Genomic DNA, 27,895 nt, shown 5'->3' on the forward strand with positions numbered 1-27,895 from the left:
GATGTGGTATAGAAGGGCTATTGGATGAGAGAGAACTGCAAGATGGCTTTTGCTCTCAGGAGGTGACCCATGTTCTCTCACTCGGCTCATTTATATGCATTTTCACACACTATAATCCTTTCCATCTTCCCCAGTATTTTTTCCCCTTTAGTTCCCTATAAACCCCAGCACATACCGAGCTGCCAAGATTTCTATTTTAGGATGGAGCATAAGGATTCTCCTCCAAAAAGGGGATATTTAAAGAATAAATATCTAGCCCTGTAATAGTTTTTTTGGTCAAGTAAGGATGCAAGCAGCTTGCCAAGAAAATGTTCTTGATCATATTTCTGTGTAATTGATAACCAAATTCCACTCCAAATGCAAATGTTAATCTTCATGAACAGCTCAACTGAACATCAGAGTCATTTATTTTTCTTCATCAACATTTGCTTACTTTCATCTGTTTCATAAAACAAATAAGTGCAACAAAATGAATTGGTGTAAATAACAGAAGGCATAAAGCTTCCCTTTGTTTGAAAGGTAGAAAAATAGCTGATACTTGGTAGTGTCTCAGTTTCACACTGAAGTGGACGTCTGTATAACACCATATCTGCTTCAATTAACTCAGAGCTATTTCTATTGGCCCAGGAAAGGTATTGGATAACAACAAGATGGGTATTATTGTTTAGGTAAACAGGATATTCTTTTATTGACTTTCAGGAGTGTGGGGGTAAGGTCATTCTTAACCATGGTTTATTTTTTTCAAGATCAAGTAAACTCCTAACCAACTATCGCCTAGTGTCAAACCTGTCATTCCTGAGCAAGCTCATAAAAGAACAAGTCAAAGGCCACCTATCAGCTCATCTAACTGAAGACAAGATTCTAGACCTGACAATGTGGGTGTAGGCCAGGCCATGGACCTGAAACAGCTTTATGGAACTGATAGATGATCTCCTCCAATCAAAAGATAGAGAACAGACATCCATTCTCATCCTCTTGGATCTCTCTGCAGTGTTCAACACTGCTGACCATGAAATACTGCTGTCTGATACACCCAAAAAGTACTGATGAGAAAATGCATCACCACTAGACCCTTCACTTGTGGGGTTCCACAAGGATCAGTTCTCTCTCCAGTCCTTTTCAACATCTACATGCAACCACTAGGTATATAAGTCAAACAACATGGATTCAAAGGCCAGCAACAAGCAGATGACACAAAGTTCTACCTATCCTTCACCCCTACCACCAAGGTGGCCCAGTACTTGGATGAGATCAGCTCATGGATGAAGAACAGCTGGCTGAAACTGAACCCAAGCAAGACCAGGTGATGCTGGTGGGCAGAGGAAAGTATTCTGAGGGTTTGCAGCCATGCTGACTCCCCTTTGGTTGAAGGTTCACATCCACAACTGGTCAGTTCAGTCCATAGTCTAGGAGTACTCAGATTCCTCGCTGATGTTGAGCTCCCACATCACAACAACCACGAGTGATGCTTTCTACCAACTCCAGCTGGCGAGGAGATTCCATCCCATACTGGCAAACAAAGGCCTCAGTTATTCATGTCTTCGTCACCTCTTGGCTGGATTACAGCAATGCAGTATACTTGGGCAGGAAGCCATCAGCACCTAGGAAACTCCAGCTAGTACAATACACTGCAGCATGTCTCCTCAGTATGCAAGCTACCATGAACACATCACACCTGTCCTCTTCTCCCCATAGAATTTTGAATTAAGTTCAAGGTCTCAGTCTATCTATCTTCAAAGCGCTCCATGGCCTGGACCCAGGACACCTAAAAGACTGCTTAAAGCTCCAGGACAAAGACTGAGGTCAACAACATAGCTCCTCTGGCACAATGGCATCACAATGGAATCAATTCCTAAATTGTCAGTAATAATTTTGCTTTTTATTTGGAAAATTTTATATACAGAAAGAGAAAAATATTTTTCTGTCTCCCTACAGAAGCTTACAATTACTGTATGACCATTATCTGAGCTTTTTGATATATATAAATAGTGTGTGCAACCTGACATATATAGTAACTGGGACAAATGGACTGAGTTAACATGCTGACAGTAAAGCAAAAAGCATACAACAGAGAAACATTTAGTGCTGACATTTTCCTCTATTTCTACTTTCTCTGTACTTCTGATGGAAAAAGTGAGTATAATTTAAGTGCCTCTGTTTCAGCATGACTCTAACAATCTCCACAGTCTGAAGGAAGCATCACAACCAAGCCATTATTTTTTTCCTTAGTGCTTTAAAGGAAACAATATCTTACGGTTTACATAAAGAATTCGACTTTTTAAAATGCTGAACTTTCTGAACATATTATAAGAAAAGCTGGTAATAATCCCATTTTTTTAAAGTTTCTCGATACTTCCCATAATAAAACATTGTTTTCAGTTGCTTACAACTTTGCCAAATTTTAAGCTGTCAGTCCAACTTTTCCCATGCTGGGCATCCACATTAGGCTGAATTGTTTTGGAAATTTTCAGCAAATATGGATCAGCAATTTCCAAGAATGAGATGAGAGAAAAAGAAACAAAAACATTGTTTTGCCCACGTTAAAAAATTCTTACAGCTATTTCACTGAGAAGCTCTAGCACTTCAATATTTTGGAGCAGGGACTTTAAATTTGGCGGTGGAGTGGTTTTTGTGTCAGGGATATGCCTTTTGCTACTCCTGTGAAAATCCACCCAAATTTGGCTAAGTTAAAATTCTTAAAAAAATATCAATTTGCACATGCTCAGTAGAGATTTGTTAGGGTTTGGTAGCGAAATTCTGATTCCATCTGCACTGAGCACATTCCAGTCCAGGGTCTGCATTTGCTGTTCCTAGTCACTGTCATGCTAGGCACCAGACCAGAGCAGGGAAACCATCTCTTCTGAGCACTCAAAACCCCACTACTGATGCCCAGGCAGCATAGAGGAGGAAACAGTCTGACACTAAGGCCTGGTCTACACTGCATGGGGAGGTGGGGTGGGGACTCAATGTAAGATACATCAACTTCAGCTACAGTATTCCTGTAGCTGAAGTTGACGTATCTTATTTCAACTTACCTCCCATCGTCAGGGCTTGGGATCAATGGCTGTGGCTCCCCTGTTGACTCCGCTACCATCACTCGCTCTGGTGGAGTTCCGGAGTCAACGGGAGCACGTTTGGGGATCGATATATCGTGTCTCATCTAGATGTGATATATCGATCCCCGATAAATCGAACACTACCTGCCGATACAGCAGGTAGTCTGGCTGTACCCTAAAGCAGATAGAAGTACTACACCTAAACAAAACAAAACAAAAAGAAAGCAGGAAGGCAAAGAGGAAAGCCAAGTTACAAGAGTGTGTTCTTTGCATTTAAGCAGCAAAAGCTGGTCTCTAACAGTTATTCCTTTATCCAAAGCATTAATCATCACATAACCAGTCTGCTGCAGTTCCCTAATCTGTCTCTGCAGTCCAGAATCCCACTCCCATGATGAACAGGAGTACTTGTGGCACCTTGGAGACTAAAAAATTCATTTCAGCATGAGCTTTCGTGAGCTACAGCTCACTTCTTCGGATGCACAGAATGGAACACACAGACAGGAAATATTTATACATACAGAGAACATGAAAAGGTGGAAGTATGCATACCAACAAGAAGAGTCTAATCAACAGAGATGAGCTATCATCAGCAGGAGAAGAAAAACTTTTGAAGTGATAATTGAGATGACCCATAGAAGGTGTGAGGAGAACTTAACATAGGGACATAGATTCAATTAGTGTAATGACCCAACCATTCCCAGTCTCTGTTTAAACCTAAGTTAACTGTATCTAATTTGCATATTAATTCGAGTTCAGCAGTCTCTCTTTGGAGTCTGTTTTTGAAGTTCTTTTGTTGCAAAATTGCCACCTTCAAGTCTGTCACTGAGTGGTTAGAGAGGTTGAAGTGTTCTTCCACTGGTTTTTGAACGTTATGATTCCTAATGTCAGATGTGTGTCTATTTATTCTTTTGCGCAGAGACTGTCCGGTATGGCCAATGTACATGACAGAGGGGCATTGCTGGCACATGATGGCATATATCACGTTGGTCTATTGATTACAGTCTTCCTGTTGGTATGCATACTTCCACCTTTTCATGTTCTCTGTATGTATAAATATCTCCTGTCTGTGTGTTCCATTCTATGCATCCAAAGAAGTGAGCTGTAGCTCACGAAAGCTCATGCTGAAATAAATTTGTTAGTCTCTAACGTGCCACAAATACTCCTGTTCTTTTTGTGGATGCAGACTAACACGGCTCCTACTCTGAAACTCCCATGATGGAGGATGAGCACTGGCCTCTGTAGCCACATCCTTGCACAACACCTGCTTCACCCAAAGATGTTATTCAATCCAAACAAGTATCCTTGGAAAAAATGGAAATCCAGCCCTAGTAAAGCCAGTAATCAATCAACTACGGAAGGTAAAATGTAGAACAGAAATGAGTATGGCTAACAGGAATTTGAAGAGTAAATAGCTAAAAACCAAGAAAATCTTAAAGTCAAATAAGGAGAAAAATAAAACAAATTCCTATCGCTTGTTCATAGGCAGATAAGAAATCACATGGCTGCCCAATAAGAAACATGGTTGTTCCAGTTTTGGAACCAAGGTCTTATTCTTTCAATTAAAGTACACTGCAATAATGCTGCTTTAACTGTGTAAATTCTAAAAGTATTTCTATGCAGTCTGCTTGTTCTGTTTTGGACCATCGTACCAGGGTTCTAATTGGTATTTTGTTTTAGCATGTCCAACTCTCACATCATATATACTTTTCTCCTTGCAGGGACTATAAATTAAAATGTCATTGTCACCTCCACCACTCTGAGACTGAGCCAGAATTGAGACTTGTCAGAGAAATAGTTCAAATGAAATTTAGAGTTTTGTATAACTTATTAATATTAAACAGAATTTATGCTGATAAGATGTAAAAGTAGTTCTTTGACTGTAGGATAAATGTTCCTGTGTAAAAGTACAGTCTTTTACACTTGTGAAACCTGACAGTTATTTCACTAATTTTCTTGCTTGATGCAAGGACATGACAGCTTACCACAGGTTAGTTTATTTCCAGAATGCTGAAAGCACCTCAGGAGTGAGAGTATGGACATGACTAGGTGGTTAGCTATTACTAAGGAACAACTTAGACCTCTAACAGAGTCTGATGCCACATGGGCTCCAGGGCTGTTTTCCCCAGACAGATGACTAAGGTAGTGTCTCCTGACGTGGGCCCCATGAAGCTCCTATTCTGGGGAACCATATGGCATGTGGCCATAACAGTGATCTCTCCAGACCAGTGATCCCCAAACTTTTGCGGGTCATGCCCCAACTTACTTAGCATTGCCAACTTTCCAATTTCTCAAACCTGGACACTACTGCTGTGGTCAATATTTTCTGTACCAAATACTAACCAGCACACACTATCAAACAGGTACATCACAGACTTGCCAGCAGTAATGGAGGCATTAGCAGGATACAATTACAAATGGGATGGATGAGGGGGGCCAGAAGGAGAAAGGAAACTGGCTTTGACTTGCTATTGTTGGCATACACTTCAGAGCAAACTAATCCTTCCACTTGTTGCAGCACTTGCTTTCCGAGGCAGAACCCATGCACCTGGGTGGGGCTCTGGCCATACATTCTCCACAACATCCTTCCCTAAAGTGCCACTTAGATAGATTCGCTTCAGACTGAAAGGGTAGGGGCTTCCTTTAGCAATCCCCCATCCCCACAAAGCAAAACAACTCTGAGCTGCTGAGACCAGGTAGGGAAGTTTCCCAGCACGAGGGGCTGGTAGCGTTACCCTTTATCCGAACCCCATCCCCAATCAAAGGCTCAACTCACCAGAAAGAGGGAGGTTGAAGAGGACTATGTCTCTCCTGCTCCATCTAGCAGCAGCAGCTCAGAGCAAAGTGTTTGCAGCGAGCGATGAGGGCAGGAAATGGTGGGGGAGGCAGCTTCCTGCAGCCAGGAGGTTCCCAGAGGCAGGTCTGACCAGCCCCAGGAGCAGCCAATGCAGGGGAAGAGGAAGTGTCCCTTCCTCAGCCTGGCCAGGACTAGCAGCGTTGGCACCTCTCATAGGCGCCGACTCCGTGGATACTCTGGGGCTGGAGCACCCACAGGGAAATATTGGTGGGTGCTCAGCAACCACCAGCAGCTCCCTTCCCTCCGTCCAGCTCACCTCCATGCTCTGCCTCCTCTCCTGAGTGTGCCGTGTGCCCGCTTTTTCCCCCTAGCTCCTAGCACTTGTGCCATGAAACAGCTGTTTCACATGACTGGGATGGAGTGGGGAGAAGGGAGTACAGGGCACACTTGGGGAAGAGGAAGGGCTGAGGCAGGGATTTTGGGAAGGGGTCCAATAGGGGCAGGGAGGGAGTGGAGTTGGGGCAGGGACATTGGGGAAGGGGTTGGAATAGGGGCAAGGCAAGGAGTGGGCGCGAGCACCTATTGGCATCGGGGAAAGTTGGCGCCTATGGCACCTCCAGCTCTGCCCCTCCCCAGCTCTGGGGCCAGTGCTTGGGGTTAAAAGAGGCCTTGGGTTGGCTGGGGTTTGCGCATGTGTGTGACAACAGAACTACTGTAACCAGACTTCTATTGTCTGATCAATATTTCTGATTGGAGACTATATAATCGCCTTAAAATCGGACTTTCCAGTCAAAAAAACGGACACTTTGGAACCCTACCATGACTCCTGTCCACGGCCACCCCAACTCCAGGGCCAGGAGCATGGCTGCAGCTCGGGGAGGAGAGGGGAAATGCCGACAGGGGTAAGAGAGCCAAGGCTGGGGCCAGGAGTGGGGCCGTGGCCAGGGACTGATGCTGGAGGCAGAGCCACAGCCAGGTGCAGCTCTGCTCCTGACCTTGCCCCCAGCCTTGGCCCTGGGCCAGGAAAGGAGCCACAGCCAGGGCTGGCATGGGGTCAGAAGTGGAGCCGTGCCAAGGCTGGGGCCTGGGCCAAGTGTGGAGCTGGGAGCCAGGGACATGGCTGGAGGTGGGACCAGAGCAGAGCTAGGGGCTGGCCTGGGCCCCACCGCAGCCCCCTACCCCACAGACATTCCTCCATAGCCCCCTAGGGGGCATGCTCCATTCTTCGGAGACCTCTGCTACAGACCACAGTTATCCTGAACAGGACTTCCCACAATAGCCTCAGGCCAAATCTTGCCCACCTTGATGGAGATTGGGCCACACTGACTGCATTCAGTGCATATGGATCATCTAAATGTCTACAAAGCTATGAAGGTGAAGGGTCGTAAGAACATAAGAATGGCCATAATGGGTCAGACCAATGGTCCATCTACTCCAGTATCCTGTCTTCCAAAAAAGTGGAAGCATGTGTGCTGCCCCAGTCCACCAACATCTGAAAGGAACACTCCATTTCCCTTTGAGAGGTCACCTAGGAGAAGAGGAGGTAAAGGACTGGTCATCGGCAATACCAGCCTGACCAGTCTGATCCTGTCCGAGAGACTCCCACTGGTGATAAGATCTATGACCAAGCTTCTCAATCACCTAGTTCCAGTAACACTCAGAACCCCACTCCATGAAGTCAAAGGTCACAAAAGCACAAAGCAGAAAAAACTCAAACCTTTAAGTATCTCCGTAAGATGCTAAACTCATGCACCAGCCTGGGGGAATAAATAGCCACGCCCAAGTCAGTCTTTAGCTCCCTTGCCTCAGAGCTCTGTTTATTGTTGAAACACCAAAAGAACGTGTAAACAACAACATAATGTAACTGCCCCGCTCCCCAGTATATGTTGTGGGTCCCCTGGCCACTAGTAATCTAGTGGTTAGAGTCTTCCCTCAGCACAGGGACTTCTCCAGGGTCTCCTGGCCCATGCTGTCCTCCACTGCATAGTCTGCAACTTGGGCTTTTAGTCACAAGCAAGTATTCTCATGGCATTAGAATGGTCCTAGGCTCTACTTAATGGAGCTGGGGCCCACTTCTGTATCATCTAATGGTAGTTATCAGACCCAGTCACCTGACATTGCCCAGCTGGGTCTGATGATTCCCAGCACCTGCCTACTGGGCTCTTCCTTGGAACAGAGCTGGTTGTTTCCTAACCCCTAACCCTGGGACTTAAAGGGGCAAACCTCCCTGTCACCATCTCATTTTTCCTGTTTTCTACCTTTACTCCATGGGGAAATGTTTCTGTTGGTGTATTAGGGTGTCAGTGTGTGGACTGAATGTACCTTGAGAATGGCGCCAGGAATGCTTCCCTAACCCTAAATCCTAATTCTTCTTTTTGAACAATTCCAAGTGCTTCCTCAGTAAGGAAGAGTTATCTGAAGCATTAAGCATCCTTTAGTAACTACCTATGTTCTGAAATCAGTTGGTAAACTCTCATGCTTTGTAGGTGGGGGAGTAAGAAGAGGACACTACTCGTCACCATAACAACGGTGAGATTTAAGAAGAAACCATGTAAGAGCACTGAAGTTGTAATTTAAGAAACCACTTTGGTATCTACTTCCTCCAGACTAGCTACATGATTCTATCACTTCAGGTTCTCTCTCTTGGTTGGAGTCTAAAACGAGAACAGATAGTGATGCCCTTCACCAGCTAAGTTAATTTCACTGTCATGGGCAATATCTTTTAGTTGGGGGAAGAGAGGTGGTTAGACTAATCAAGACCTCCTTCAGTCTCCTGTTGCAGGATCAATAGAAAGTGATTCTTTGTTGCATCAATCTCATTTGATTACCCATTATATTAATTTGACCAAATGATGACTTAAACCATATATCATTGCTACTCATTGACTGGACTTCAATTTGACTTTGATTTGATAGTTTTATTGTTTTAATTCCTAATTAGTTTAGTGAGATTTCTAGTAGTTTTCATCTTAGTGATATTAAATTTTCATATCTGCTTGTTCTTTTAATAAAACCCATCGAAGTATAGAGAGCCAAGTTGTTGGGTTTTTTTTACATAAGCAACGTGAATTAGACCCTGCAAGAATGAAGGGTAACTTAGCTGATATATTTGATAGCCACTTGCTCTCACTAAATTAAATCCTTTGTTTCTTACACTATGTAAATATTTATTCCAATTTCAAGTGAAAAGTCTAATCTCTAAATAATGTTATATACACTGTCCATCTGGTTTAAAATCTAGATCTGAACATACAGATTACCACTGGTCTAGTCTCCTCTAGTGCTTCCTGATGAGTCCTCATTATAACAGTGTCCATAAATAAGTATGTTTCTGGTGCCCTTGAAGCCAGGAGAGAATAAGCTGATGGGGCTGAAAAACAGCGACACTTGGGCCATTCACTTGTATCTGCATCAGTCTATGGGCAAACACATTCTAGGATCCCCTCTGTAAATAAACTGTGAAGTCACAATCTGGCCCCATAGTATCTGAATGCCTGAATATTACAGTATAGGAAGTTAGCTAGGTATAACACATTCTCAAAATTCAATGAAAAATTAAAGACAACAATAAAGCTACATTTAGCCTTTCTTGGAAAGTGTTATGAACTGTAATAGCTACAAACACTTAGATGTTCTAGCATTATTACATACCATATGATGGAGAATTTTTTTTAAAAAAAAGATCCAGTATGTGAGGATTTCAGGCAGCCATTGCAATAGAACTGATTTTTTTTTTTTAAAAAAAAGCAATTCAATTTGGAATGTTTCCACAGTAAAGCTGCCAAGCAATTTAACAAGTTCTCGCTCTCTCTTTCTGCCTCCCCTCCATCTTCAGGGGAAATTTTTCCTTCCAGCTCTGTTGGAGAAGATAAGATAATTTATTATACAGTCTCTAATGAAAAATTCAGTTGAGGCTGAGCTCTTGGTGAAACTGACAGTGATGTATGAAAATGAATGCCAGGAAGAGTCAATTTCTTGTTCTTAATCTCTACTATTTCTCTGTACAACACTCTACTATACAAAGGTAGCTAATTAAGGCTTCATCCTACAGCCCTTACTCATGAGTTAGACTGTAGGATCGGGTTCAAACATACTATGCTTACCTCTTATTTCCTTGGTCTCTATCATAGGTTGGGAAGAAAAACAAAGACAAAAAGATTTGCTAATACCACCATCCTTGCAAGACAGAAATCAACTGTATTTAAATAGCAGGCCAAATTGTATCTTATCTGCCATATTTTATCTACAAAACACTTTCCATTTCAAAACCTGGAACAATACTTGATAAAGGGCAGAGTGGTCAACCTTCTTCTTGTTATCACAAGCCTCACAATTTTTAGCAGTTTTTGGGACATTAGTTATCTCCTGATAACTTCAGCTTCTTCGTGAATATCTGCCCTTACACAAAATGACCTTAAAAGCCAATTACTTTAAGCAGGAATGAAGCCAGATTGCCTTCAATCAAGATGGCTGCCATTTTCCCAGTAGCTTTTCAGGTGACGCTGCCTCTAGTAAAGATGGCTGCCACCCTAGGCTCTACACTTAAGAGAGCTGGACAGGAAACTGAAGGGAAAAGGGAATGAAAAAAGTGCAGAAAGGAGGCTAAGGCTTGGTCTACACAGGGAAATTGACTGGCATAGTTATAGCAGACTAGTGTAATTAATCCACTATATCTATACTGGTCAATTTCCCCACATAGACAAGCCCTGAGAGGGTCATGTTGCAGCATGTGAACAGGGGCAGAGAAGGAGACTCATACAGAGGGGAATGGGTAATGGCCATAAGGAAGATCAAGGGATGCTGGGAGCAAGGAATGGAGAGACAAAATGTAAGAGAAGGAGGTTCTTGAGATAAAGGGAGCAAAAATATGGGAGGCAGGAGTTGGACTGGAAGAACATGTAAAGAGAACATGAGTGGGCAGGGAGAAAATGGGAAATGGAAGAGCACTGGGAGGAGGGGAAAAGGATAGCTCCTCCCCACCAGAATTTGGAGACAACAAATGGGACCTCCTTCTGAGCAGGAATGGAGGACCCCTGCATGTTTGCATCCATTATAGGTTGAATTTTAACACACACAAATTAGAGTCGGTCTCAAGTGCTCAAAAGTCAGAAGGAAGACCAAAATATTGTGCTATTTATTATTGGTTTAGAAATCATCATGTTTAGGGCTTGTCTACACCACACAACAATGCACACTGCAGGGGTGTGGTCTCACAGTAGAGAACTGTTCTCTACAGCAGGGTCTACGTAGGCCAGTTACCAACTGTTGACTGGTTCTTTTCCCCACTACCGAGAATGCACAGGTTCACAGACAGACTCTTGAGCTGAAAAAGTATGTCATTTATTTGCTGCTTCAGTGAGTGGTCAGTCCACCAAAAAAGGGCACAGCAAACATAGGGTTAAACGCAAACACATTCAGGTGTTTACCTTAAATACACTGTTACAAAGCTATTCATTATACTTTCCTAACACTAAGATTAGTTTGCTAAACTCAGCTGTTTAACTGATTGTTTACCTGATCAGGTTGCTGACCAACCTTTTAACCTGGCTGTTCTCTTTCCTTGACAGACAAGCAGACATCTTTTCACATGTCCCAACACCTAAAACATACATTCTACATATCACATCCTAGTACACCAACACATTGGTGCACTCCAGAAATCAGTCTGCATTGCTGTGCAGTGTACACAAGCTTCCCCTCCCACCCCTGCCCAAAACCTAACAAAAAAAAACAAAACAATTTCATGATTTGAGGAGAGTTTGATTGATTTTTTTTGAACACCTGGATTTAGCAACAAAGAAAGAAATAGGTTACTTAACAAATACCCGCATGTACATAAAGGGTAAAGTTTCCAGGAGTGCCTCTGTGCCATTTCCAAAGGTGACGTAGGCACTTGGGAACCTATTGACTTACGATGACATTTAGGCTCCTAGTACCTAAGGCACTTTTGAAAATGGGACCTAGATGCTCTTGAAAGTTTTACCCTAAATCACAGTATATTTTCTAAACAAAATACAGTAATGAACTATCCTCTAATACCCAGTTACACAAACTCTAATACTTGTAGTATATTTATGACACACAACTGTTTATTTTAAGAGCTTAAATTCTGAAATAAGACCACATCCTGCTGTTCTTCAAGTAGAACTTCCACTGATTTCTTGCCCTTAGTTCAAATGCTTTTCTCTTTCCATTTTTGATTATTTTTTAAATAACTTACCAGTTTCAAAAGATGTTTTCTTCCAGTTCAAATGCAATAAGTAAATACATTTAAAATTGAATGGGAAAATTGCATGTGTTGAAAATTTACTTATGTCTTGCGATTTATCAAATTTGTGTTTGCTTTAGTCTAAACTAATGTTAGTAACATAGCTACAGATGTTTCTTTTGTTCTGAATATACTGATTTTGCTGAGTTTACAGGAAAAATTAAAAAAAACAGATGCATAAAACTGTGGCGCAACTATTCTGAGGTACAGTCTAAACGCAAATGAAAGTAATACACACAACCAAAAACGAATCTTGGTTCACTGATACGGAATCTTTTAAAAAAAGCCACCTCCTTCCCTCCCAACGGAGTCTCAACAATTTCCTTCTTACGCTAATAAAAACCCCACTGACGAGAACCAAGGGCAAACCCGCACACCTCACCCAAAAGCAAACGGGGCAAGAGCTGAAATCTAGGTCTGCATTTCTCCCGTGTTACGGGCTATGCAACACCTCCCACGAGGCACACGGGAGGGCTGCAATGGCCATTTAACAGACAAGAGTAGCCCCCATTTCGTGCAACTGAGCCGCTCAGCATGGTTACGTTTTAGCCTTCGCGGGCTGTTACGAGGGAAATTCTCTCTCCGTCTCCCCCCACCCCAGCGCGGCGGGTAATAACGGATCGGCACGACCCGTTCCCAAGCCGGCTGCGCAGGCTGGAAGACAACAGAGCGAGCAGACGTAAAACGTTACCTGGCCCCGGCGCGCGGCTGGGCTCAGCTGCCGACCCCGTCCCGCTCCGAGCCGAACCCGCCTTTGCAGCCCACCCCTTCCCCGCTGCCTGGCGCGCACAGCAGGAGCCCCGGCGCGCGCCCCTGTCCCGCTCTCGCCCCCCCCCGGAGCCCGCGGGACGCGGCGCGGGCCGCCCCTGTTCACTGTACCGGGCTGGGTCCCGGGCTGGCAAGTTCTCCTCGGGAGAAGGAGTCCGCGCGGCGAGGAGCGCCCCTCGCCACAGCCTGCCTGCCCCGCAAGCCGCCTGGGCGATCACGTGGGGCGGCAGAGCTACAGAGCAGCCGGGAGTGGGCGCTTCTCGCCTCCTCGGGGCTTCCCGCAGCCGCTGCTGAGAGCAGGAAGCAGCGGGCGCTGCGCTGGTTTTCCTGACAGCGAAGGGCAGCGCCAGGGCCCCTCAGGCACGCTCCGGTGACACGTGACCATCCCCAAAGCTGTTACTGCCCCCCGCACCCAGCGGCACCGGGGCGGGCAGGACCGCAAACCCCAGCTGGGGCCCAGCCTCCGCACGACACTGCTCGTTCCGAAAGGCTGCAGCTTGGGCCCCTCTCTAAGCGGCGCCTTTGCTAAGTGGCTCGGCAGAGACCCCGCTTTGAACAGCCAGGGGGGCTGAAATAACCTGCCGGCTCCTCAGGGCAGGGGCGAGGCGCACAGGCAGGTTAGCGAGTGAGCTGGGAAGATGCTTGGCCACTACTACTCCACTGGACGCTGCTCTTGCCGCTTCCTATGTGGCTCCTGCTTCGGGGCTAGGCGGAGGATTTCAGCTGGGTGCTTTCCCCAGGCACGAAATTCTCCCGATTGCGGACTAGGTTACAATAATCCCGTGCAGCTTTGCCAGCTGGCCACAGCCCCCCCCGTACTGGTCCGTGCAAAACTGAAGCTAGTGGCTACTTCCTCCACCCACCCTGGGAAACGTTAGACCTGCTAGCACAATGGGACAAGCTCTGGTTGATGAATATCGTCTGTCCACCTGTTCCAGATCCATTATTCTCCTTATCCCTGACCCCAGATCACATAGGTGAGCCAATTCATCGATTTAATCAGATTAATATGAGGAATTACTTTGCAGCCCATATTTCCCTCCCATCCATTGCCATTGTCACTCCTGTTAGGAGTAATTTTTTTTCTAAATATAGTATCAAAATTTAAAACCCTCACAGGTATACCTTAAACACACACCTTATTAGACCAGCGTTGGGGCCTCACTCAGTACCATCAGCTCACACCTGTCTTCTGCTGCTAACTCTGTGGTTTGTTTTTTTTAAGACACATTTTTAGCTTAAAACAAAATCTTTCATTCAGCTTCTCTCTGTGGGCGCTTAACTCATTAGTGATACCACATTCCTATATGTTTTCTGTGCTGTGCATTCTGGGGGATTAATTTAAAGTTAGCCTTTATCCAAATGCAATCAATATTGAAATCCAAACAAAAACAAAAAAGGGTAAAAATATCTTAAAACAATCAAAACAAATACAGGTAATAGACATGTCATTTTCTCCAGATCCTTATTTGGCACTGGAAATTAGCAAGAATAATTTTCAGCTCTTTGCTTTCACCAATAGTGAGTGCTAGCAACTTGGTTGAGATGGCAATAGAAATGTGGTATCCTTATTCCTTTCCTGTGTATTGATTGAAAGGGGGATACTTGCCACACGCTGTACCTGAAAGCAACACCCTGGTAATCCCCATCTTTACCATGATGATATGATTTACGATATGTTTTGTACAAAGTATGCCTTGTGAGGTATCATTCTAAAAGGCTTGATCTGTTGGATATTAATATCCTGTTGTATGTTCTATCACAGTATCTGAAGTTATAAAGTTTTGCTATGTGTATGTTACTGAAATACGGTGTTTGAAGTTGAAACATCTACAATCAGCCTTTCAGGTACAACAGTGGAGCAGCCAGACACTGATGATGGTCCATTAAGGGAAATATACACCCACAAAGACTACCCCAGGAATAGTATACAATGGAGACCTCTCAAGGCTTTTCTACACTTCCATTTTATAGTGCTCTAACTTGCTGGCTCAGGGGTGTGAAAAGTCACTCCTCTGAGCAGAGCAAGTCTGAGCGCTTTAAAGCACTAGTGTGGACCGGCTATTCCCCTCATGGAGGTGGATTACCAGGAGCACAGGGAGAGCTCTCTCCCAGTGCTCACATGTGACCACACTCACACTTCAAAGCACTGCCATGGGAGCGCTCCCACAGCAGTGCTTGGAAGTTTCTAGCATAGATGTAGCCTGAGAGAGAGCATGTAAACAATAGAGACTGTTTGACTCACATCATAGCAAAATATCTTTCCGGCAAGCTGGAGGAACCTATAAAGGAGGGGAAGTGACATCATCATTTGTCCTTACTCCCCACACAAAGCAACACCTAGAAATGTGTGAGAACAAAGACTGAACTGGGGAGGTGGTCCCAGGTTGCAAAGGAGAATCCAAGCTTGTATACCATCAGGGTAAAACACTGCCATATTGAAATCCTGTCTAGGTTGTAGAACTCAGATTGCAATTTTACTTTTTATTTCTTAGGTAACCAACTTTGAGCTGTATGCTTACTACTTATAATCATTTATATCTATCTTTTCTGTAGTTAATAAATCTGTTTTATATTTTACCTTGGGGATCAAAAGCTGATGCACATCCACTTTTCTTTGTAGAAGTGGCACACTGAGTAATAAACTTACACTGGTCAGGCTTCTGGCAAGGGGAAGATGGTACAGCTCTGGGGTCCTGAGCTGGGTGAATTGGCTGGAGCCCCTCTATTGTTAGTTCATGAGTGTCTAGAAGCATTCATGTAACTCAGCTGGGTATCTCCCTGCCTGTAGATGTCTCTGTAAGTGCAGCACCTGGAGACGTTTGCAGCTTGTCACAGCATCACAGTGTGAGAGGAAGCCCAGATCGGTCAGACAGAGGGCTCAGCAGTACCCCCAGGGGACCTATCACAATACTATTTAGTCCTCTTGCAGCTGTTATTGCTCGAGCTCCTGAGTACATCTTGTAGCTGTTTGTAAATGCACACTCAGACTCTCATTCTCCCACCCCAGACATGCTCTCTTTTTCTACGCACCCATCCATCCTGCACACACACTCTCTCTCTCTCTCTCTCTCTCTCTTATCAATCCAGGATAGGGGAACTTAGAGAAACCATGAGAATGCAGATGTGGAAGCAGGCAAGATATTGAAGTTACTCTTCCATTCACTCTGCTGGTGGACTGAAGGAGAGTGGCTGAAACTCCTCCTACGAACCCAACAGTGTAACTGCTCACTCACTGCAATTTCAGTTATGTTCAGTTCAGTGTTTGGAGAAATAACAGCTAGAAATCTATTTTAAAATACAAACTTAGATTCTGCTCAAGGTCATGGAATTAGTCATTCTCACTCAGTGAAGTGTCTTATTCTTGCCTTGATAACAGGTGTTTGGGATTTATTTAGTATAGTTGCCATAAAAACTACTACTAAGGGAGTAACTATTCTATATAGCTTTAGGACAGATCTAACAAAAGAATTAGAGGAGTGCTACTAAAGAGATAAGGGATAGTGAGGATGATCTTGCACTTCACACACTCAGGGCTGGTCCACACTAGGGGGGGGGAATCGATCTTAGATACGAAACTTCAGCTACGTGAATAACGTAGCTGAAGTCGAATATCTAAGATCGGATTACTCACCCGTCCACACCGCGCGGGATCAATGTTCGCGGCTCTCCGTGTCGATTCCGGAACTCCGTTGGGGTTGATGGAGTTCCGGAATCGATATAAATGCGCTCGGGGATCGATATATCGCGTCTAGATTAGACGCGATATATCGATCCCCGAGCAATCGATTTTAACCCGCCGATACGGCAGGTAGTCTGGACATGGCCTCAGGCTTTGTCTGCACTACACAGCTTTTAGCGACATGGCCAAGTCGCTAAAAGTCAGGCAGTGGAGCCTCTGTTTGTCAGCACTTTTGCCGACAAAATACTTCCACCCCCAACAAACCGACAATGCACCATTCACACAGGCACTTGTTGTGGCAAAACTTTTGTCTTTCAGGGCAGGAAGGGAGGTTTAACACCTCTGAAAGACAAGTTTTGAAGTTTTGTCCTTCAATTGCCAGTGTAGACAAAGCCTTAGTCAGATCTTCAGCTAGTTAAAATCAGTTTTGCACCACTGAAGCCAATGATCGCATTGATCTACATCAGCTGAGGAGCTGGTTTATTTGTCTTCGCATAACAAACCCTTTGGGGTATAGAACAGATGCTAGAGAAGAGACAGGATTCCAGTGCACAAAGGGACAGATTATAAAGGTATTTAGGCATCAAACTGCCTCTAAGTTCACTGTTTTGCTGTCACTGGCATTCTCAAAACCATCACTCATCTGGCTAACCCAATGAGTGCCTAAGGGAAGGTCAACACTACAGCCTAAGTTCATATAACTTACGTTGCTCAGGGGTGAAAAAGCCCCCACCCCACCCATGCTACAAGTTGCACACTGTCCACACCAGTGCTATATAGGCAGCTTCTGCTTCTCACCAAGGTGGAGTAATTATGCCAACAGGAGAGCTCTCTCCCATCCACATAGCATGTCTTCACCAGACATGCTGCAGCTGCACTGATGTAGCGCTGCAGTGTAGTGCACTGCCAACCCTGGCTCCACTTCGAGCACCCAGCGCACTGGACAAAGTTTGCACAGGTACATCCAGGAGGTCATGGGGGCCCCCGATTGCAGAGCACCAGGTGCACTGGCTGCCAAGGCACCCTGCAGGGCTTCTCCCCTTTCTTCAGTTCCCTCAGGACTCTAGCCCCCCCCCCCGGGACTGCAGTATCCACTTCTGCTTTGTGAGGTAGGAATAAACCTCCTCCCTAACCTCCCGGTGCTTACCAGCTGCCTTGGGTCAGGAAGGGGCTGCTCGGGGGCATCCTCCCACTTGGAACTGCTGCAGCCTAAGGCTGGATGATGAACCCAGGGTGCTGAAAGTTGCCCAGTGGCACCCAGGGACGGCACTGGGGCTGGGCGGGAGATCCAGGCAGCTCCCTCCTGCTGGGTTGCACTTGCTTTCCTCACCCGTAGCTCTCCATTTCCTGCTTTCTCACCTGCCTCCCCCCCGAGCCGCCAGATGTCCTCCGCTGCTTGCGAGGCAGCTGGGCACCAGCAGAAGCTACCATGCACATGGCAGCAATAGGTGGGCTGGCCAATAGTTCCCACTGCATCCCTTCCCAAGGTAATCAATTGAGGGACAGGGACACGAGACCCCTGCTCCCCAGTGTGGTCTTTCCCATAACTCTTCGTGCCTTGCATTTGATTGGCTAATTGGTGGCACCTGCATGTTCAAATAACTTGTTAACATACAGTGCAGCACAAGTGGCATCTATTTAAAGAAAATTGTATGCAGAATATTATCTGTTTTTAAAGTTTGTTCACAACCCTTTCATACATTCTTGTGACCCAATTTTGGGTCATGACCCAGCGGTTGAGATACGCCGATGTAGAGGGAACAGGCCAACATTCAACCTGTCTGCGTTCACGTCCAGAGAAAATATAATTGCACACAGGGATGGCTCCAGGTACCAGCATGCCAAGCGTGTGCCTGGGGCGGCAAGCCATGGGGGGCGCTCTGCCAGTCGCCGCGAGGGCGGCAGGCAAGCTGCCTTTGGCAGCATGCCTGCAGAGTGTCCACTGGTCCCACGGCTTCGGCGGACCTCCTGCAGGCATGCCATAGAATCTGCGGGACCGGGGACCTCCCACAGGCAAGTCGTTGAGGGCAGCCTGCCTGCCGTGCTTGGGGCGGCAAAATACCTAGAGCCGCCCCTGACTGCACATAAGGCTACATCTGGAACTAGACATAATACACAAGCTTCTAACAACAGGAAGGGACAAAAATATGTTTTAACAGTGATAATGATGTGAGTGGTGGTATTTTGTGGTATGTGTACTGTCTTTGAATAGGGAAGGCAGTATGAGGATGCCATCTGTAAAACCAATGTGTCCAAAGATAACATTAAACATCACAAGAAGAAAGCTCAATCAATTTTTTATTTTTCAACTAAAAAATGAACGAATTTTACCCACAATTTAGCCAAGAAAAATAATATGAGATGGGCAAAGAGACCCCTTAATAAGCTACTTTCCTTTCAGCTGTCAAAATTATATCCTGAAATAGCTTAAATTGATTAATGAGTCTCTTTCGGTTCATCCCAGGGGATATGCACAGATGCAGAACTTCTAAATTGTATGAGACACCCATTTGGGAAAAAATGATCAGTATGCCACGAAAAGTGTAAACAGTCTTACAAGTCATTTCAGGTTGTTTTAGGAGTCAAGCCACAGACACAGGTAGGCACGCGGTAGAAGTTTGTAACAATTTTCCAACTATGCTTTCTTCTAGCTTTATACATTTAGCCATGTGTTCAAAGGTAAGAGTCCTGTGATAAAGCCTTCTGTTATTATGACTGTCTGGAAGGGCATCCTGCTTAATAGTGAAGTTAAAATATTGGCTGCTGGTTGTCAATGGCAAATCTACCATGGACTTCAATGGCAGCTAATATTATATATACACCTCTGTCATCTCTCTAATGCTAAAACTTTACAAACCAGACATTCTTGATTCTCCACTCTGTTATTCTAGTTTTATGCCAGTGCAACGCTACTGATTATAATGCAGTTACAGCAATATAAATCTGGTGCAATACAGCAGAGAATCAGGCCTAGTTCTCATTTACATTAAGGCCTCTTTTATGCTGATCTGGCAGTATAAAGTAAACATAACTGTAACTTAAATGTGGTTAGTAAATTAATTGTAATGTAATTTATACCCACCTTAAGACCCCTTTATACTGCCAGAGTGGTATAAATGAGCTTAGTGTAAATGAGATTCTGTCCGTTGGTCTCTTAAATCTCCTTGGAACCCCCTCGTGCAGGGCTGCCCAGAGGATATAAGGGGCCTCGGGGCAAAGCAATTTCGGGGGCCCCTTTCATTAAAAAAGAGTTGCAATTCTTATGGGGGCCCCTCCGCAGCCTGGGGAAAATTGCCCCCTTGGCCCCCCCCTTCCTGCCAGGGGGCCCTGCCCTCATGCCTTTGATACTTTTTGTTGACTTTTTCTGGATGCTGTTTTATTTCAGCTCTTTATCTTGAAATGAGGTGAGTGAAGCTGACAGAAGCATTCAGAGGGAAAGTGTACTGCACCATCAGTTTATATAATGTCATTATAATATGTTGTATATTATTCTCTAATAAAGAATATTCTGAACTTTTTAATAAAGCCTAACATCTTAATAGGTTTTGGAGCAGCGGAGTTTGGACTACTGCTCTGAGTTCAGCAGACAGCGTCATTGAGCTATCCATTATGATAATTAAATCATTTTTCTGAGTGTTCACAACTAATTAAGAGCACATCAATATGTATCAGAATAATTTAAATTGTTCCTTTTAGAGTGCATTACACCTTTGTAATGGTCTATGCTGAACTTCATTAGAACACCATAATAGTTAGGAATTAAAAACTGGACCAGTGGACCACGAATTCAGTATCCCATCTTTGATAGTGGCCAATACCAAATGTTTCAGAGGAAAGCAGACAATTATGGATTTAGATACTCATAGATTTTTTTCTCCTAATCACATCCATTAATGGTGGCTTATGCTCTGAAGCATTAGCAGTTATAGTCTTATATATATATATATATCTCCCTTATAATGCAAAACTCTGGATGCATCTCATCACAACCTAAATGTCTAATATTTTTGTATCCTGCTAAATTCTTATACTCAGTGGGATTGTATGGAATGAATTCCAAAGATTAATTATGCAAGAGTAAATGAGTTTCCTTTTATCAATTTTAAATTTGTTGCCTTTCAATTTCATTGCCTGGCTTCTTGACTTTGTACTATAAGAAAGCAAATAGAGGAATATCCAATTTGCCTTCTTTCCATTCATTATTTTGTACACCACTGTCATATCCCCTGTTATTCATTTCCTCACTAAACTACACAGTCCAAATTTCTAGGACATTCCCAGTATCATTACTGTAATTTGAGTACACGGTTACTGCCAAACTCTGAGTTTTTATTTTTACGTACATCTAAAAACTCATGACAAAATTGTTTCATTGTGTGGAAGATGACATCTAAAAAACAGATTATTTATCATTTGTGCCTATATTCTCACCAGCCAGGATGCTATAGGAGTGAAAAAAAATTTTAGGCTGTGTATGTTTTATTATTTTAAGATGATTGAAAAGTTAGTAAAAACATTCAGAGAAGCTATCTAGAGTATTTATAATTAGGTGGCAAATATATAGGGGAACTATAATAACAAGCTTACTATTTACCCAGATAGTTATAAATTCACAAATATAGTGCTCAGGGGTATTCACATTTGGTTGCACATTCTGTCTTGCCTCATATAAGTGATGGTCACATTAATACCACCCTATACTGAAAACCTACCGACCGCTATGCCTACTTTCATGCCTCCAGCTTCCATCCCGGGCACATCACACGATCCATTGTCTACAGCCAAGCACTGAGGTACAACCGCATCTGCTCTAACCCCTCAGACAGAGACCAACAACTACAAAATCTCCACCAAGCATTCTCAAAACTACAATACCTGCACGAGGAAATAAGGAAACAGATCAACAGAGCCAGACGTGTACCCAGAAGCCTCCTACTGCATGACAAACCCAAGAAAGAAAACAACAGGACTCCACTGGCCATCACATACAGTCCCCAGCTAAAACCCCTCCAACGCATCATCAGGGATCTACAACCCATCCTGGATAATGATCCCACACTTTCACAGGCCTTGGGTGGCAGGCCAGTCCTCGCCCACAGACAACCTGCCAACTTGAAACATATTCTCACCAGTAACTGCACACCGCACCATAGTAACTCTAGCTCAGGAACCAATCCATTGCAACAAACCTCGATGCCAACTCTGCCCACATATCTACACCAGCGACACCATCACAGGACCTAACCAGATCAGCCACACCATCACCGGTTCATACACCTGCACGTCCACCAATGTAATATACGTCGTCATATGCCAGCAATGCCCCTCTGCTATGTACATCGGCCAAACTGGACAGTCTCTACGGAAAAGGATAAATGGACACAAATCAGACATTAGGAAATGCAATATACAAAAACCTGTAGGAGAACACTTCAACCTCCCTGGACACACAATAGCAGACCTTAAGGTGGCCATCCTGCAACAAAAAAACTTCAGGACCAGACTTCAAAGAGAAACTGCAGAGCTTCAGTTCATCTGCAAATTTGACACCATCAGCTCAGGATTAAACAAAGACTGTGAATGGCTTGCCAACTACAAAACCAGTTTCTCCTCCCTTGGTTTTAACACCTCAACTGCTAGAACAGGGCCTCATCCTCCCTGATTGAACTAACCTCGTTATCTCTAGCTTGCTTGCATACATATACCTGCCCCTGGAAATTTCCACTACATCCATCTGACGAAGTGGGTATTCACCCACGAAAGCTCATGCTCCAAAATGTCTGTCAGTCTATAAGGTGCCACAGGAGTCTTTGCTGCCTTTGCCTCATATTCAGTCTCAACATCAGTCCTATTCAGAATTCAGTGGTTTTATGATCTAAGAAGCCACATTTTAATTAATACATCAAGACTCTCTATACACATTATAAACTAAAACTTCTCAGAATGATTAACCACCTTCATCCATGCTAGGACTTCAGTAGGTCTTTGATCTCACTTACACTGAAGTCAGTGGAGTTACACTAGTAAAATCTATGTACACAAGACAAGAACAAGGTCTATAATATCACAGAGTTGGAAAGGACCTCAGGAGGTCATCTAGTCCAACCCGCTGCTCAAAGCAGGACCAATCCCCAGACAGATTTTTGCCCCAGATCCTTAAATGCCCCCCTCAAGGACTGAACTCACAACCCTGGGTTTAGCAGGCAAAAGCTCAAACCACTGAGCTATCCCTTCCCCCTCTTCTAAGCATCTGCATTTCTGTAAATGTTAAATATCAATTCAGTCCTTCTTGAAAACGCTATTTACCTTCATGAAAACTCACGGAGTTGTCACTATGCCAAAAGGGAGGACTCGGAATTGGTAGTAGTGGTGTCCCACCTGAAAGTGGAGAAATTTCCGGTGGGCCAAGTGAATGTCGACGTGGAAGTAGGTGTCCTTCATCTCAAGAGCTGCGAATGAGGAGAGATGGAATAATAGATGCCAGCGTCACCCTATGGAATTTGGATGTTCTGATAAGGGTGTTTAATAGCCAAATGTCAAGACTGGGGTGGCGCCCTCTACCCTTCTTTGGGATGAGGAAGTGTGGGGAGTGGAAGCCTATTCCTAGGTAGGAAGACAGTACCTGCTCTATGGCGCCCTTCGCGAGAAGGACAACTGCTTCTTGTTGGAGAATGCATTGATGGGAAGGGTCCTCTGGGGCTGTCCAGTGGGTGGGGAGGACTGAGGCAGGGGAAGGGAAAGAAATTCTATGGAGTATCCATGGTGGATGATTTCCAGTATCCAACCGTCCATGGTGATCTTGCCCTAAGTGTGGGAAATATTGCAAGACAGCCCCCAATGATAACATGGGGCTCCATGGGTGGCACTGGGAGAGGTTCATGAGTCTTGATAGTCGTGTAAAAACTGGGACTTCGGTTGCTGCTGCAAGGGGGCAGAGAAGTGGGGAAATGTGACTGCTGGGAACGGTGTGGGGATTCCTTCTTGGATAGGTAATGGACCAAGTAGGGTGCATATGAGCAGGGACAGAATTGCTGCTGCTGTTGTCTGCAGTGTGGGGCCAGAATATAGATACCCAGGGATCATAATGTGCCCCGGGAGTCCTTCAAAGAATGAAGGAACCTGTTAGTTTTGCTGGAAGACAGCTTGTTCTCATCAAAGGCTAGGTCCTCAATTGTAGTTTGGATCTCCTTGGGAAAGCCGGAGGACTGCAGCCATGAGTCCTGGCACATGATGATTCCCATAGCGAGGGAGCGAGAGGCCATGTCGGCCACATCCACAGCTGTTTGGAGGCCCACCTTGGTGACCAAGTGTCCCTCATCCACCAGTGCCTGAAACTGCTGCTGCTACTCTGGTGGCAGTTTGTCCTGGAACTCTGCTAGCCGTGCATAGTTGTTGAAATCATATTTGGCTAGCAGAGCCTGATAATTGGCTATATATTGCCGGAGAGGAGGACTCCTTCCTCCCCAACAGGTCCAGACGATTTCTGCAGCTGCTGGCGTACCTGTTCAGCTGCCATGTGGACAACAAAGGAGCTGGGGGAAGCAGGGATAAAAGAAAAGCTGCCCCTTTGGCAGGCACAAAGTACCTCTGCTCTGTCCTCTTAGGCATGAGGGCAGAGGAGGCTAGGGTGTGCCACAGCACCTGTGCTGGAAGGAGGATGGCCTCATTGATGGGGAGCGCCAACCTAGATGGTCCCTGAGGCTGAAGAATGTCCAGGGGCTGGTGTTGCCGGTATTGAATCTTCTCCAGTGGGATCCCCAGGCCCACTGCCACCTGCTGGAGCGGGTCTTGGTACTGGTGGTGATCATCTGGATGAGAGAGGGAGAGGAGAATGATTGCCTCGTCCGGTGAGGAGGAAGTGACTGTAGGGAGCAGTGGAGACTGCGGTACTGACTCAATTTTGACCTCTTCCTGCGAGATAGATGATGCTGGAAAAGGAGCCTGGGTAGTATAAGAGAGTGCCTGGGAGGGCTGATAAGAGCTGTCGATAGTATGGCCATGGGGAGAGTTGCTGGGGGTATGGTGGGCCCGAGTACTGGTACCAGACCTGTGCCACTGGGTCATATGTCGGTCAGGGATGTGAGTCAGACCTTTGCTGAGACATTGAGGAGGAGCAGGGTTCCGGCTCAGGAAACTCCTCCAACTCAGAGGATAGTTCCAGTACTGGGGGAATTGATGGAATGGGCAGGCCTCGGTACGGTGCCTGCAGGGACCTGTCCGGCAATAGCAGAAGAGGCTCTAGCATTGCCAACTGTCTAATCACACAAGCCCATACACTCTTGCCCTGCCCCTGCCTTGCCTTTCCCTGAGGCCCTGCACCTTTCCTACCCCTTGTCTGAGGCCTTGCCCTCCCTCACGCTGTCGCTCACTCTCCCACACCCTCACTCACTTTCAGACAGTAGTTATTAATGGTTCCCAATCATGCTGAAAAAGTATAACAAGGGCAGAGGGTTGGGGTGCAGGCTCTGGAAGGGAGTTTGGATGCAGGAGGGGGCTCATGGCTGGGGCAGGGAGTTGGGGTGTGAATGGGAGGTGCTTACCTCGGGCAGCTTCCAGGCGGTGGTGCAGTGGGGCTAAAGGGAAAATAAAAAAGGAAATAAAAACAACCCAGGAAACTACAGACCAGTTAGTTTAACTTCTGTGCCAGGGAAGATAATGGAGCAAGTAATTAAGGAAATCATCTGCAAACACTTGGAAGGTGGAAAGGTGATAGGGAAAAGCCAGCACGGATTTGTAAAGAACAAATCATGTCAAACCAATCTGATAGCTTTCTTTGATAGGATAACGAGTCTTGTGGATAAGGGAGAAGCAATGGATGTGGTATACCTAGACTTTACTAAGGCATGTGATATGGTCTCGCATGATATTCTTATCACTAAACTAGGCAAATACAACTTATATGGGGCTTGTAGTGGGGTGATGACCTGCTCCAGCCTGGAAAGGGTTGGAAAAGCCCTGGGCAAGGTAAAACCCTGGCTGATTGGGAGAAGTGGCTGAAGCTGGGGCCACACCCCAAAATGAGCAACAGGGCCTTATAAGAAGGCAAGGGAAGCCAGAAGAGTAAGTCTTCCTCTGCCTAGAGAGGGAGAAGGGCCTGGCTGCAGGGAGCTAGACAGAGGGTTCTTGAGTGGAGCAAGGCTGGGGATAGGCAGAGGAGCTGGAAAGCTCCAGCCATGGAAAGCCTCAGGCTGTGGCCTAGCACAAGGCCAACAGGTACTGGGGGTTGCAGAGGGCAGCCCAGGGGTAGGCAAAGGCAGCAGGTCCAAACCCAGCCTTGCCAGTGATGAGTAGACTGATACTGCAGTCTGCCTTAGGGCATGGGGGCTAGAGGATGACTGGCAGTAGCCTGATACTGAGGCAAGGTGGGGGTTTCCAGGTGAGGGGAGACCCTGAGAGAAAGAGGTTACTGCCAGGGGGCAGCACCCCAGCTAACAGGCACTGGGTCCTGAGAGGGACACGGGGGCCAAAAGACAAGTAGATCACTGGCCTGCAGAGGGCACTCTGGAGCTGGAAAAAGAGCTAATCCCCTGAGAGACCAGCAGGAGGCATCGCAGGGGTGAGTCCGCACCTCCACAGTGCTACTATAAAGTGGGTGCATAACTGGCTGGATAACTGTACTCAGAGAGTAGTTATTAATGGTTCCCAATCATGCTGAAAAGGTATAACAAGTGGGGTTCCGCAGGGGTCTGTTTTGGGACCGGCTCTGTTCAATATCTTCATCAACGACTTAGACGCTGGCATAGAAAGTATGCTTATTAAGTCTGCAGATGATACCAAACTGGGAGGGATTGCAACTGCTTTGGAGGATAGGGTCATAATTCAAAATGATCTGGACAAATTGGAGAAATGGTCTGAGGTAAACAGGATGAAGTTTAACAAAGACAAATACAAAGTACTCCACTTAGGAAGGAACAATCAGTTTCACACATACAGAATGGGAAGAGACTCCACAGGAAGGAGTACAACAGAAAGGGATCTCGGGGTTATAGTGGACCACAAGCTAAATATGAGTCAACAGTGTGATGCTGTTGCAAAAAAAGCAAACATGATTTTGGGATGCATTAACAGGTGTGTTGTGAGCAAGACACGAGAGGTCATTCTTCTGCTCTACTCTGCGCTGGTTAGACCTCAACTGGATTATTGTGTCCAGTTCTGGGCACTGCATTTCAAGAAAGATGTGGAGAAATTGGAGAGGGTCCAGAGAAGAGCAACAAGAATGATTAAAGGTCTTGAGAACATGACCTATGAAGGAAGGCTAAAAGAATTGGGTCTGTTTAGTTTGGAAAAGAGAAGACTGAGAGGGGACATGATAGCAGTTTTCAGGTACCTAAAAGGGTGTCATAAGGAGGAGGGAGAAAACTTGTTCACCTTAGCCTCTAAGCATAGACAAGAAGCAATGGGCTTAAACTGCAGCAAGGGAGGTTTAGGTTGGACATTAGGACAAAGTTCCTAACTGTCAGGGTGGTTAAACACCGGAATAAATTGCCTAGGGAGGTTGTGGAATCTCCATCTCTGGAGATATTTAAGAGTAGGTTAGATAAATGTCTATCAGGGATGGTCTAGACAGTATCTGGTCCTGCCATGAGTGCAGGGGACTGGACACGATGACCTCTTGAGGTCCCTTCCAGTCCTAGAATATATGAATAAGGCAGGCTCCCTGCCTGCTCTGGCCCCGCATTGCTCCCAGAAGCAGCCGGCACACTGTGGCCCCTGGGTGGGGGGAGCATGGGGCTTCATGCGCTGCCCGTGCCCACAAACACCACCCCTGCAGCTTCCATTGGCCGCAGTTCCTAGTCAATGGGAGCTACGGAGTCAGTGCTTGGGGTGGGGACAGAGCATGGAGACCCTCTGTACCTCCCCAGGGGCCGCAGGGATGCGCCAGCCACTTCCAGGAGGGGTGCAGGGCCAGTGCAGGCAGGGAGCCTGCTTTAGCCCTGCTGTGCCACTGGACTTTTAGTGCCTAAAATCTCCCAATTTGGCTTCAGTAGCCTCTGAGAGAGAGGGCCAGATTCAGGGAGGCTCCCGGTGAAACTGGAAGGGTTGGCAACCCTAAGAGGCTCAGCTGCCAGAGGGGGGACCTTGCAGGTGAGCAGAGGTCCAGAGAGGAGTGGAGAGGTTGGGTAGGGAGGCACCAGTTTTGCTGCTGAGAGGAGAGGCTCCAAGCATCCAGGAATTCAAGGGGTGACAATGGAAACACCTTAGGTAGCATCCGTGGGGCTGGCTGGTCCTGGGAAGTAGTTGGAAGGATGCTCACCACTGATGTTGATCACTGTACCAGCGTTCTGACAGTCCCACATCTGAATGTGCATGTGGCTGCATTGCTTCCT

The 27,895-nt window shown here is 45.6% G+C and overlaps 1 protein-coding gene across 4 annotated transcripts in view; it reads right to left on the bottom strand.

Annotated features, from left to right (window-relative positions):
• MRAP2 (melanocortin 2 receptor accessory protein 2) overlaps window positions 1–27,895 on the bottom strand; it is a 72,463-nt gene that overhangs the window by 31,020 nt on the left and 13,548 nt on the right. For 2 of the 4 annotated variants that reach the window (XM_050950194.1, XM_050950189.1), the window contains exon 1: window positions 12,810–12,946. The exons of 1 other annotated variant lie outside the window; for it this stretch is intronic. The gene's annotated coding sequence lies outside the window, so the exon portion shown is untranslated. Of the gene's footprint in view, window positions 1–9,953; window positions 10,284–12,809; window positions 12,947–27,895 lie in introns of those variants that run through there. One more of the 4 variants, XM_050950192.1, reaches the window with a different exon arrangement.

Source organism: Gopherus flavomarginatus, chromosome 4 (genome assembly GCF_025201925.1).
Source record: "Gopherus flavomarginatus isolate rGopFla2 chromosome 4, rGopFla2.mat.asm, whole genome shotgun sequence".
NCBI lineage: Eukaryota > Metazoa > Chordata > Testudines > Testudinidae > Gopherus > Gopherus flavomarginatus.